The sequence below is a fragment of the Oryx dammah genome, unplaced genomic scaffold, assembly GCF_014754425.2.
Source record: "Oryx dammah isolate SB20612 unplaced genomic scaffold, SCBI_Odam_1.1 HiC_scaffold_17, whole genome shotgun sequence".
Classification (NCBI taxonomy): Eukaryota; Metazoa; Chordata; class Mammalia; order Artiodactyla; family Bovidae; genus Oryx; species Oryx dammah.
This window is the reverse complement of record NW_024070201.1, coordinates 66518646-66530756: the sequence shown is the minus strand read 5'-3', so window position 1 is coordinate 66530756 and position 12111 is coordinate 66518646.

Sequence of the window (12111 nt, the reverse complement as noted above, 5' to 3'; positions counted from 1 at the left end):
GCTCAACAATTGTTAAATGCAAAAGCATGCAGTTATATAGTAAATATGGCAGCTTTGCACAAATTCAATAAATTTGTTTTTCCTGGAATGTAGTATTTACATTAAAATAAAGCATACAATATAGAGAGGCTTTTCCATGTATGCGAGGAATTTGTAATCAAATTCAAAATTAACTTGAAGATAATAAGAACTCAAGAGGGTTTTATGCAGAAAGTAGCATAATGATACTTGAGTGAGACTGAACAAGTCTGAGGTTTTGTTGGAAGGCTAGGATGAAGGAGTGGTAGTAAATTTGAAGGCTGGAGACTTGTTAGCAGAATCCAAGTCAGAATGAAGAGTGAAGATGTAAAATGGTTTAGCTACTTTGGAAAACAATATAGAAGTTCTTCAAGTGATGAAACAAAGTTGCCATAAGATGTTGCAATTCAACTCATATACTCAGAAGTGAAGACATATATTTACACAAAATAATTAACATAAATGATTACAGCAGCATTAATTATAATAACCAAAAATGGAAAGAGCCCAGCTGATATTCAACCAATGCCTGGATAAATAAAATATGGGGCATCCTTGCAATAGCATATTATTTGGCCATTTAAAAAGAACAAAGTATTATCACATGTAACAGCTTGGATAAACTCTGAAAACTTTATACTGAGAGGAAATCATCATAAAAATCAAAATATCATCTGATTGAATTCACGAGAGAACCCAGAATAGGGAAAACTATGGAGATTAGTATTTACTTACAGCTGGAGGTGGGGAGTAGGGTGAAGGAATATAGGAGTGACAAAGTGCATAATGTTTATTTTTAAAGTGGTAAAAATGTTTTAAAATTTACTGTGCAGATAATCACACTTATTTTTGAAAGGACTAAAAATCATAGAACTGTACATTTTAAGTGGATGAACTGTATGGTAAATGAATTCTATCTCAACAAAGCTCCCTACAAGGGAAGAAAAAGTAGCGATGAGAACCTGAATAAAGGCAATAGCATTAGCAATGAAAAGGAGAGGACTGAGAAAGTAGGTAGATTTAAAAGGGTTTTAAAGTCAAGTGGATTTCTTGACTGGCTGGGGATTGGGTGGGAGAGTGAGGGATAAGGGTAAAGGCTAGAGAGATATCTGGTTTATTGTTTTGAGAAGCAAGTGAGTGATGGTGTTTCCAATTAATGAAAAGGGGTCTTCAGGAATATTGTGTATGTTTAGAGGTAATATGGTAATATATGATTAGTTCTGCAGTTTATTGCTGCTTGTGTGATATATGTGAGCATCTCCAGTAGGATGTTTAATATAGAATATGTAGTTGTAGACGTGAAGGTCACCTGTGACTATGTAGACAATAAAACTAATTATAGAAGGTTATCTCTAGAAAGAATGGGCTTCCCAGGTAGCTCTTTGGTAAAGAATACATCTGCCAATGCAGGAGACAAAGAAGAGGCATGATCCTTGGTGGGGAAGATCCCCTGGAGGAAGAAATGGCAACCCACTCCAGTATTCTTGCCTGTAGAACCCCATGGACAGAGAAGCCTGGAGGGCTACTGTCCATAGGGTCACAAAGACTTGGATGCAGCTGAGCATGTACACACTGCTAAGTCGCTTCAGTCGTGTCTGAGTCTGTGTGACCGCATAGACGGCAGCCCACCAGGCTCCCCCGTCCCCAGGATTCTCCAGGCAACAACACCGGAGTGGGTTGCCATTTCCTTCTCCAATGTACACACTAGAAAGAATATTTTGAGATACGTTAGTAAAGATGATGACATTTTGGAGACCACCATGTCAGGAAGAGGAAGAAGACTTTGCCAACATTATTTTGGAATTAATGGGTCCATTTTGACTAAGAGTTTGAAGTAAATGAGACGGTGCTTGTGTGCACGCTGTTCCTTCAGTCATGTCCAACTCTTTGCAACCCTATGGACTGTAGCCCATCAGGCTTCTCTGTCCTTGGGATTCTCCAGGCATGAATACTGGGGTGGGTTGCCATACCCTCCTACAGGGGATCTTCCCAATCCAGGGATTGAACCCATGTCTCTTATTTCTCCTGCATTGCTGGTTAGGTTCTTTACCACTAGCACCACTTGGGAAGCCCAAATTAGATCTTTCAAATTGTCTATTTTAGTGGCTTTTAAATATGGGAATAGGTAGCACAGATCAATTGATTCTCATGAAATCATAATAGAAGCCCAAATATAAAACACATAAAATATCTACTTGGTCATAGCAGAGCATGCAAGCTTGAATTTTTTAAAGTATATATTTGGTTTCCTGAAATAGCCCTGTTTATTGTTTTGTTTGCGTATTTATTTTGTTTATGCTTCAGTTTGCATTTTATATTAATCCATTATTTCATGCTATCCATTGCCCTCAAATTTCTATAATCTTTAGTTAAGCATTCTTATTTATAACACATGAACTCTATTTTTAGTACAAAGAGTTGAAATAGGGTTATCTTGCAATTACATAGACTATTTTTCCAATTAATACTAGCCTTAGACAGAAATACTAGCTATTACTTTCATTAAGAGGAAAGAGTTTCTATGGGACTTTCTATAAGGAATCACCACAATTGGCAGCAATTGCCAAAATATAGCAGGTGTTTATCTTAGAATAGGGAAAATACCAATGCCTCCACCTTTATTCTGTTATTCCATCCAGCCCTGGTACCTTTTTCAGGATCGATACCTAAACACATTACTCCCCTTTCTAAGTACCAATTCTTGAGCTTTAGCCTGAAAGCACACTCCTGCCAGCTATTCTATTTTCCCTAAGAAAGGAACAACGTTAACTCTCTACTTACACAAGTACTAATTATTAAAAAAAAAAATCTTAGTAATTATTCACCAGCTCTGTTTTTTGTAGATCACAGCTAACAAAGAATTACCCTAGGAAAATCTATGCTTAGAATATATATGTTCTCCATCTATTGGATTTTATTTGCTTGCTTCCTCTTTTAAGAATTATGGACCATTGATAGCACGCATTACAATTTTCAACAATTTTAAAATGCAATTTTTCTTTTAAAAATTATTTCTTTTTTACTTATTGCCAGATAAAACAATTGGCAAATGTAGATGTATGTGCTACCATATTTAAATGGAAGAACACTGTAGGACTTCATAGCAAAACCACACTTACACCAGGGTAATTTGGGGCACCTGATTCAAGCTCCACACATGAGATAATTCATGGCTCAGATGCATTCTCTAAAATTTTGGAAGTCCCTCTCTGTTGGTAGAGACCAGCCAGACTGGAAGAGCTAAAAACAGGGTTCTGACATTCAGGACAAGACCTTTGTCTTGGGTCACTATTTTCATCCACTGGGAAAGTTTACTTTACATTTGCACCTACTATATGGGCTCAATCTGAGGCACCAAGGCAGTCCAGAGACCTGGTAGTTAACCATATTCTAAGAAGGCAGCTTGGTGAGTGAATCATTCCCACTGAATTGCCTTTCTTTTGTGAGACAGATCAGGGTCCAGAGTGATCCCAACATGCTGATTTTAGATGACTGTTGCTCACACTAGACAGAAGAAAGGATCAGGGCTCTGGGATATCCATGGTACATCACTGCAGGGCTCTGGCATATCCATGGTATATCACTAGCTTCTCTAGCCATTGGCCTATATCTGGGTTTCCATCCGTTCGTGTTCCACCACCACCTCGGTGGTGGAATAGTCATCTTTTACCCCATGTGTGCTCCACATCAGGTTTCCCTGCTGGCTTAGACAGTAAAGAATCGTCCTGCAACTCAGGAGACCTAGGTTTGATCCCTGGGTCAGGAAGATCCCTGGAGAAAGGAATGGCCACCCACTCCAGTATTCTTGCTTGGAGAATTTTATGGAAAGAAGAGACTGGCAGACTACAGTCCATGGGGTAGCAAATTGTTGGATACACCTGAGGGATTAACACAAAAGTTTCATCTCACATGTCAGGCAGTCATCCAAGGATGGCCTCTCCTTTGTCCTCAAAGAAACTTTCGAGGCTTTTGCTCTGAAGGGCCAATGGGCCACTCTAATTAATGTCCTCTCTTGCCTCTGACATATGTGGAAATGTTTTGCCCTTCTGTAGGAATCTTAATTCATGCATTGGAAGGGAAAGACAAATAAAAGAAGAACCACCACTCTTCTTAGTTCATCAATTCCTTCTTATATCCTTAAGTGCCCTCCTCCGCTCCACCAGAAATGTTTCTTGGAAGACAGATGTGCAATCAACAATGAAATAGACCACATTCAATAATGTAGTGATTATGGCCTAAAGACTTCATGAAGATCTAAGAATTTTTACCCTATAAAATTATGAACAGAAACTTCAGTATGAATAGAAAATCAGTTATTATTGCTCACATTTTCCTGCATAGCAGACCAGGGCTTTCATTCATAGTCATTATAAGCAAAGCACATCTTTGTGTGAAACACTGGAAAACCAATATTTACCAGTGGCATGAAGGATGATGTAGCATCATTAGGACTGATGTAAAAAGCATTAAATCAATGAATTTAGAGAACAGCAGAAGCTGAAGACTGTTGTTGCCGTTATCTCTGAAGAGCCATGCTACTGCAGGTAATGCCATGTGGCTACCTTCTTTTCATGAATATTAGTGTTCTGGGGCTGCCATAACAAAGTCCCACATGCTAAATGTCTTAAACAACAAAAATGTATTGTCTTACAGTTCAGGAGGCCAGAAGTCCAAGATCAAGGTATTAGCAGAGACATATTCTGCTAATAAACACTCTCAAGGTGTCAGGGAAAAATCTCTTCCAGGTCATTCTCACAGGTTCTTATAGTTCCATGACTTGTGGCAGGGTAAGTCCAAACTTTACGTGGTGTCCTCCCTGCGCATGTTTCTGTGTCTAAGTTTCCCCTTTCAGAAAGGACACCAGTAATGTTCCTTTAGGATCCACCCTACTCCAATATGACCTCATCTTAACCCATTACATCTGCAACAGCCCCATTTCCAAATAAGGTCATATTCTGAGGCACTAGAGGTTAGGTCCTTAACATGAATTTGGGCTGATTTTACTTAACCCACCACACTAAGTGTTGGAAGATATGAAGTTACCCAGCAATGGTTCATTCAGCAATAAAGGACATGAAAAACTGGGCTCCTGGACATAAGCAGAAAGAGCTGGTACCTGGACACTATGGAGAATCTTCATGTGATTGAACAATGAACACATAAGCTAGTGCCTCTTCTCTATTGATTATTGTAACTGTTTATTGGAAATCCAATATATCTCACATAAGCCAATGAATTTAATAATACATTGTCAAATCAAACTATGTATATAGATACGATGTATGCATGCATGCTCAGTCGCTTCAGTCATGTCTAACTCTTTGGGTTCCTATGGACTATAACCCCCCGGGCTCCTCTGCCCATGGGATTCTCCAAGCAAGAATACTGGAGTGGATTGCCATGCAACCTAAGGATCGAACCTGTGTCTCCTGGACTCCTGCATTGCAGGAGAATTCTTTACCTGTTAAGCTACAAGGGAAGACCTATAGACAGTGTACCTACCAAAAAAGTAACTTGTCTGAGATTCATACACCCAGAGGACAGCCCTGATAATGTCCTCAACATTACTACTTTGTTGTTAGGATTTTATTCTAAGGTTAAAATCAGCGAATCTATGTTTGTTTATTTTGTTTGTTATTTGAATGGAACTCTCGAATGAGTGATTGTAGCATGTACCCAGTTTGCCATTTTTTGACTGGGAGACCAGTTAGCATTTCCTAAGCTACTTTAAAAGGTCAGGAAGCAACAGTTAGAATGGACATGGAACAACAGACTGGTTCCAAATAGGAAAAGGAGTACGTCAAGGCTGTATATTGTCACCCTGCTTATTTAGCTTATATGCAGAGTACAACATGAGAAACGCTGGACTGGAGGAAGCACAAGCTGAAATCAAGATTGCCAGGAGAAATATCAATAACCTCAAATATGCAGATGACACCACGCTTATGGCAGAAAGTGAAGAAGAACTAAAGAGCCTCTTGATGAAAGTGAAAGAGGAGAGTGAAAAAGTTGGCTTAAAGCTCAACATTAAGAAAACGAAGATCATGGCATCTGGTCCCATCACTTCATGGGAAATAAATGAAGAAACAGTGGAAACAGTGTCAGACTTTATTTTTCTGGGCTTCAAAATCACTGCAGATGGTGATTACAGCCATGAAATTCAAAAAACGCTTACTCATTGGAAGGAAAATTATGACCAACCTAGATAGCATATTCAAAAGCAGAGACATTACTTTTCCAACAAAGGCCCATCTAGTCAAGGCTATGGTTTTTCCAGTGATCATGTATGGATGTGAGAGTTGGACTATAAAGAAAGCTGAGTGCCGAAGGATTGATGCTTTTGATCTGTGGTGTTGGAGCAGACTCTTGAGAGTCCCTTGGACTGCAAGGAGATCCAACCAGTCCATCCTAACGGAGATCAGTCCTCAGTGTTCATTGGAAGGACTGATGCTGAAGCTGAAAGTCCAATACTTTGGCCACCTGATGAGAAGAGCTGATGCTCAGCTCTGATGCTGGGAAAGATTGAGGACAGGAGGAGAAGGGGATGACAGAAAATGAGATGGTTGGATGGCATCACCGACTTGATGGACATGGGTTTAGGTGGACTCCAGGAGTTGGTGATGGACAGGGAGGCCGGGCGTGTTGCGGTTCATGGGGTTACAAAGAGTCGGACACGACTGAGTGACTCAACTGAACTGACTGAATTATCTTCTTATTTTAGTTCTAAAAATATAGTTCTAGAATAGGCTGTTTCTTAAAAAAATAAAATCAGCACTCACATATGATATGTAATTAATTATCTAAAATTGTAATTTGTTTTTTTTAGCATTCTCCTTCAGATGCACATAGTTTACACATATCTTCTTAATTAAATGTTGTACAATAGTACCAATAGAAAAGGGACTGTGCGCTGAAGAAAAGTGATTTATAAGACTGAAATTATTTGCCTCTTTTTCAATCTAAATATTAAAATTAGAGTAACTGAGGAATAAGTGTGATTACAGAATGTATTACAGCATCATTTAATAACCTTTAAAGTTTTATACAAGAATAATGACTGATGAGAGGAGTGAACAACATGGCAGATAGAAAGCCTTTGGGTTCACCTCCTTTGGGGCACACCAAAATTACAACTATTTACAGGGCAACTAAAAGGATGAGAAAGACCTGAAGCTTAGCAGAAAAGATCTTATGCAATTGAAGATATAAAAGAAGAACCACAGCGAGGTGGATAGGAAGGGTGGAGACACAGTATAGTCAAGACCCATACCTCTAGTGGAAGATCTACATATGAGAGGATAATTATAATTACAAATGTTTTCCCCCAAGAGGGAGGTCTCTGAGCCCTGCATTGGTCTCCCCAGCCCAGGGGTAATGCACTGGGAAGATGTACCTGCAGAAAATGTGGCTTTGCAGGCCAATGGGACTTTCAGAAGAATCAGAGGCCTGGAGGAAATAGAGATTCCTTTCTTACAGGGCACACATAAAATCTCACACACTCCAAGACACAGGGCCATGCAGGACCTGTCTGTCAACTAGACTAGGGACCAGCCACACCTACCAGCAAATCCATGGAGGTCAGCCAATGAAACAGATAACCTATAAGAAATGGGCAAATTCCTGGAAGTGTGCAATCTCCCAAGATTGAAGAAGGAAGAAAGAGAAAATATACACAGACCAAACTGACAGTAATGATATTAAATTGGTAATTTTAAAAAAAGACTCTTGATAATCAAAAGACCAGGATGAGATGACTTTGCAGGTGAACTCTACCAAACATTTAGAGAGTAACATCTATCCTTCTCAAACTATTCCAAAAAACTTGCAGAGGAAGAATGTTCCCAAACTCATAGTACTGGTATTCAGTGTAAAGCCAGCATCATCCTGACACCAAAACCAGATGAAAAAAACACTTAAAAAAAAATTACAGGACAATGTCACTGATGAACATGCATACAAATGTTCTCTAAAAATATTAACAAATATAAAATACATTTCTTGTGTAAAACTGGAATTTTATTTAGTGAATTTATTTAAAGGAGAATGACTAATAGCCAACTTTAATAAGTTTCTTTCATTATTTCACAGATACCTGAAATTAATATTTATACACTTAACTAATGATATACTATTGAAAAGATAAAGACAGAAATAGGCAATTTAACATTTATGTAGCATCTCTTTGAAAGACAGAGAAAAAAAAATCTTTTGTCGAATAGTGTGCCAGGCTATGAGAGGACCTTAATTATGTAGAATGCCAGTTAAGAAAATGGGTAAGAAATTATTACCTATCATTTAAGTACCCAGTTTGATATTTTTTCCTCTATAAATTTTCAAGAATATCAGTTCTAAGTAAGGAAGATTTTCTCATGTCTTTATAAAAGTTAAATAATTTATTTTAAATATCAGTATAATTTCTCTTAGATTAATGTCTATAAGATTAGGGTATAATGAGACGGAAATTATTAAACAGAGAAAAAGCTTGCAGGTTTTTTGTTTGTTTGTTTGCTTATTTTAAACAGTTTTAGACCTTTGCATAGATCTTGTTGACAAACCCTTTTCATAGAGTAATTTTTGCATCTTGCTTGAGCTGAGGACAGCATTTGGAATGTCTAGATATGTATAAATTTGGAAGGTACAAATTGACAAGACACTTGATGACATGTCAAGAAATAGTTGCAAATATTTCCGATGTCAGCACAATTCAGATTCAAGTAAGAATTTGCCTGACACAAGACCATTTATATGTAAACTAGTAAATAAGATGGAAAGAGAGGAAAGAAATGAAATGAGTTTTGTCACCCACTGCTGAATTTCAAAGTAATCAGCAAATGTCCTGTACAAAATAATCACTTGTCATAACATAAATCCAGGACATTTTGCCTATCTCTCCAGGCTAAAAGAAGCACAACGATTATGCAATTAAAAATCACAAATTATCACCTAGAATATATTATGCAGAATGTTCTTTCTGCTGAGGTTCTATCTGGTAAGTATTTTATACGTGATTCCTATACCCACTCTGGGTTTAAGAGAGCCGTTTGCTCAAATTTCATTAAATTTCCCCAGCCTGGTCTTTGATACCAGTAGAACTATTCTTGCTTTCCTTTTTTGTTTCTTAATTAAATTAATTGAAATGGGACTTAACAATTCATACTGGGTCTTAAGGAAAGAAAAAGATGGATAAAGTTTCTTAGAAGACATTAAATAGTTCTATGCAAGCATATCCAAGCAAAATTTCAGAGAAATCATGTATATACATTTACATTTACATGTACTAAATTTTTTTTAGTAGACAAAATCACATTTATTCAATATAACTTAAAAAAAATGCTTTTATTTACCTAATGCTCCCCGAAACTTATAAATTATCTATCAAATACCTTCTACATGTCAAAACACTATTTTCTGCTATGGCAATCCAGTAAGCAAAACAGTTGAAATGCTGATTGCTGGCTTAAAGTATAGATGGGGAAGGAATGTTATAAAATATGGATAAACCTATTAAATAATTTCAAATAGTGATATTTAAGAGAAAAATGAAACAATGTGACAGAAACCGAGTGATTTTGACAAAATCCTTCTTGAGATTGAATGATCATAATCATCTAAGTCTTTTTAGAGAAGTGACATATAAAATGATAATTTAATGCACATGAACAGCTATGTGTGTGAAAAGTTAAGATCAGAAATCTCAGGCATAAAGAAAGCAAGATAAAAAGACCTTAAAGAGGAACTAGCTTGTAATGCTCACAGTTAAACATAACCAGTGTCCTTCGTATGTTTCCAGCAAAATGGAAGATGAAATGAGATGTGGTGTGGGAGGTAGATAGGAGCCAGATCTGGGAGTCAAACATCATTAAAAGGTATTTGGATTTTAATTGACTTTTAGTGGTTGAGAGTGCAACCTTCTATGATAAAATAAGTTCATTTTGGATTGACTCTCTTATAAATAGAACAACCCCAAACTCTGTACAAAATACTGAAAAGCAAAATGCACAGCAATCTGAAGGCACTCAATGGTGCAGACAGAAATGCACGCAAATCCTGAAAGGATGTCAAGACTTAAAAAAGGGAACAGCACCAGGTGGGCCTGATGGATGCTTAGTTGCTCAGTCGTGTTCTACCCTGTGGAGTCTAGCCCACCAGGCTCCTCTGTCCATGGAGATTCTCTAGGCAAGAACACTGGAGTGGGTTGCCATGTGCCATCCTTCAGAGCATCCTCCCAACCCAGGGATCCAACCTGAGTCTTCCCCATTGCAGGCAGCTTCTTTACCAACTGAGCCACCAGGGAAGCCCTCTGGCCTGAGGGTAGGACATATTCAGCACATACAGAGTGGTTAAAACTCTAGTTGAAAATCTGCCATTTTTCTGGCCTTAGAAAATGAAAAGATAGTGACTGAGGGAGCTATAGCAACCAAAAATTTAAGACAGTACTTCAGATACTAGAGAACCAGGAAGCAAGGAAGATGACTCATCATGAACTTTTGTATATAAACTATGCCTAAATATCTGGCAGACCCCTCAGTCACACATGCCCAGCTTACAGTCAAGGTATCCCTTAAAATTAGAACAGTTTTCGGAAAGACAGACCTTGCAGTTTGAGTCTAACCAATGTAAAACTTGAAAGCAAAGAAACAAAAAGCAACATTCTTCAGAAGAGTAAAATAGAATCCAGACATTCAGAACAGAATATAGAAAGCATCTGGGATAAAATCCAAAATTATTCAATAAAAGAAGAATTAGGATAACACCACCCATTCTCAAAAGAAAAGAAAAATCAATACAGACCAATGCTGATTTGAGTCAAACATGTAATTGAATAAAAAATAATACCAAGTATCTATTATAATTATATTCAATGAAAGAATGGAAAATATGGTAATCATTATACTATATATGAATCTTAACAGATAAATCTATTTTTAAAAGAGCCAAAAATAAAGTTTAAAACAGAAAACTACAATATCTGAAAATTTAAATTCCTTAAACTTAATAATAGAATGGAGATGAGAAAAGAATTCGAAAATTTGAAAACAGATAAAGGGAAATTATCTACCCTGAAAAAGAAAAGACTAAGATTGAAAATAAAATATACAGAGCTTCAGGGAAATTTGAGATAACATCAAAAGTTTTAATTTCGCCCTTAAGTAATAGAGGAAGTTACTGGGTTGAAAAAAAATATTTTAAGAAATAACTATCAATATTTTACCATTTTTTGAAATAGATAATTCTAAAGATTTAAAAACTTCAATTAACCTCAAGCAGATAAGAAACATTTTTAGGGACATCACGGTGAACAGCTGAAAACCCAAGACTAATAGAAAATGCTGCAAGCAGTGAAAGTAAATATAACAAATTACATGGGTTAGGGGAAAATGTGGAAATAACTAAAATGATTGTTGATTTCTCATTGCAAACTATGGGCTCTATAATATGGTAAATTAATATCTTTATAGTGCATAAATTAAAAAAATAACACAGAATTCTAATTCTGTATCTACCAAAATATACTCTTCATGAATGAATGTAACCAAATACATCTTTAGATAAATGAAAGCTAAGAAAATTCAACCACTCCTAACCAAAAGAAATGCTAAAGGAAATTCCTCAACTTGAAAAAAAATACAATGCCAGTGGGGCAATCAGATCTTTAAGAAAGAATTAAGAGCTTTGGAAATGGACTGTTAAGAAAAGTAAAGGCATGCGGAAGGTTTTAAGCAGAAGAATAACACAATCTGATTCATATTAAAGGAAAAATTTGATGTCTGAAAAATGGATTTGGGGAATAAGAGCAGCAGCAGAAACTCTCCTTAGGAGTCAAGTCAGAAGTCTCAGAATAATTATAGTGCCATAACTCATGGTGGTATTGATGTCAGTATCGACTTGGAATCTGAGTACAATAGTCCTTGAAAGGTTTATTTTTTCCAGTGCATGGTTACCTAAAGAAATGGTAATCTGTCCTTTTGTTGTAGGACTATAAGGATTATGATTTGTATACTTACTGAGATGTAATAGGTGCCTTTTTCTAGGGCATCCACCTTTTAGTTCATGGCTTTCTGGGTCTAAAAATCACTTCCTTCCATAAATTTG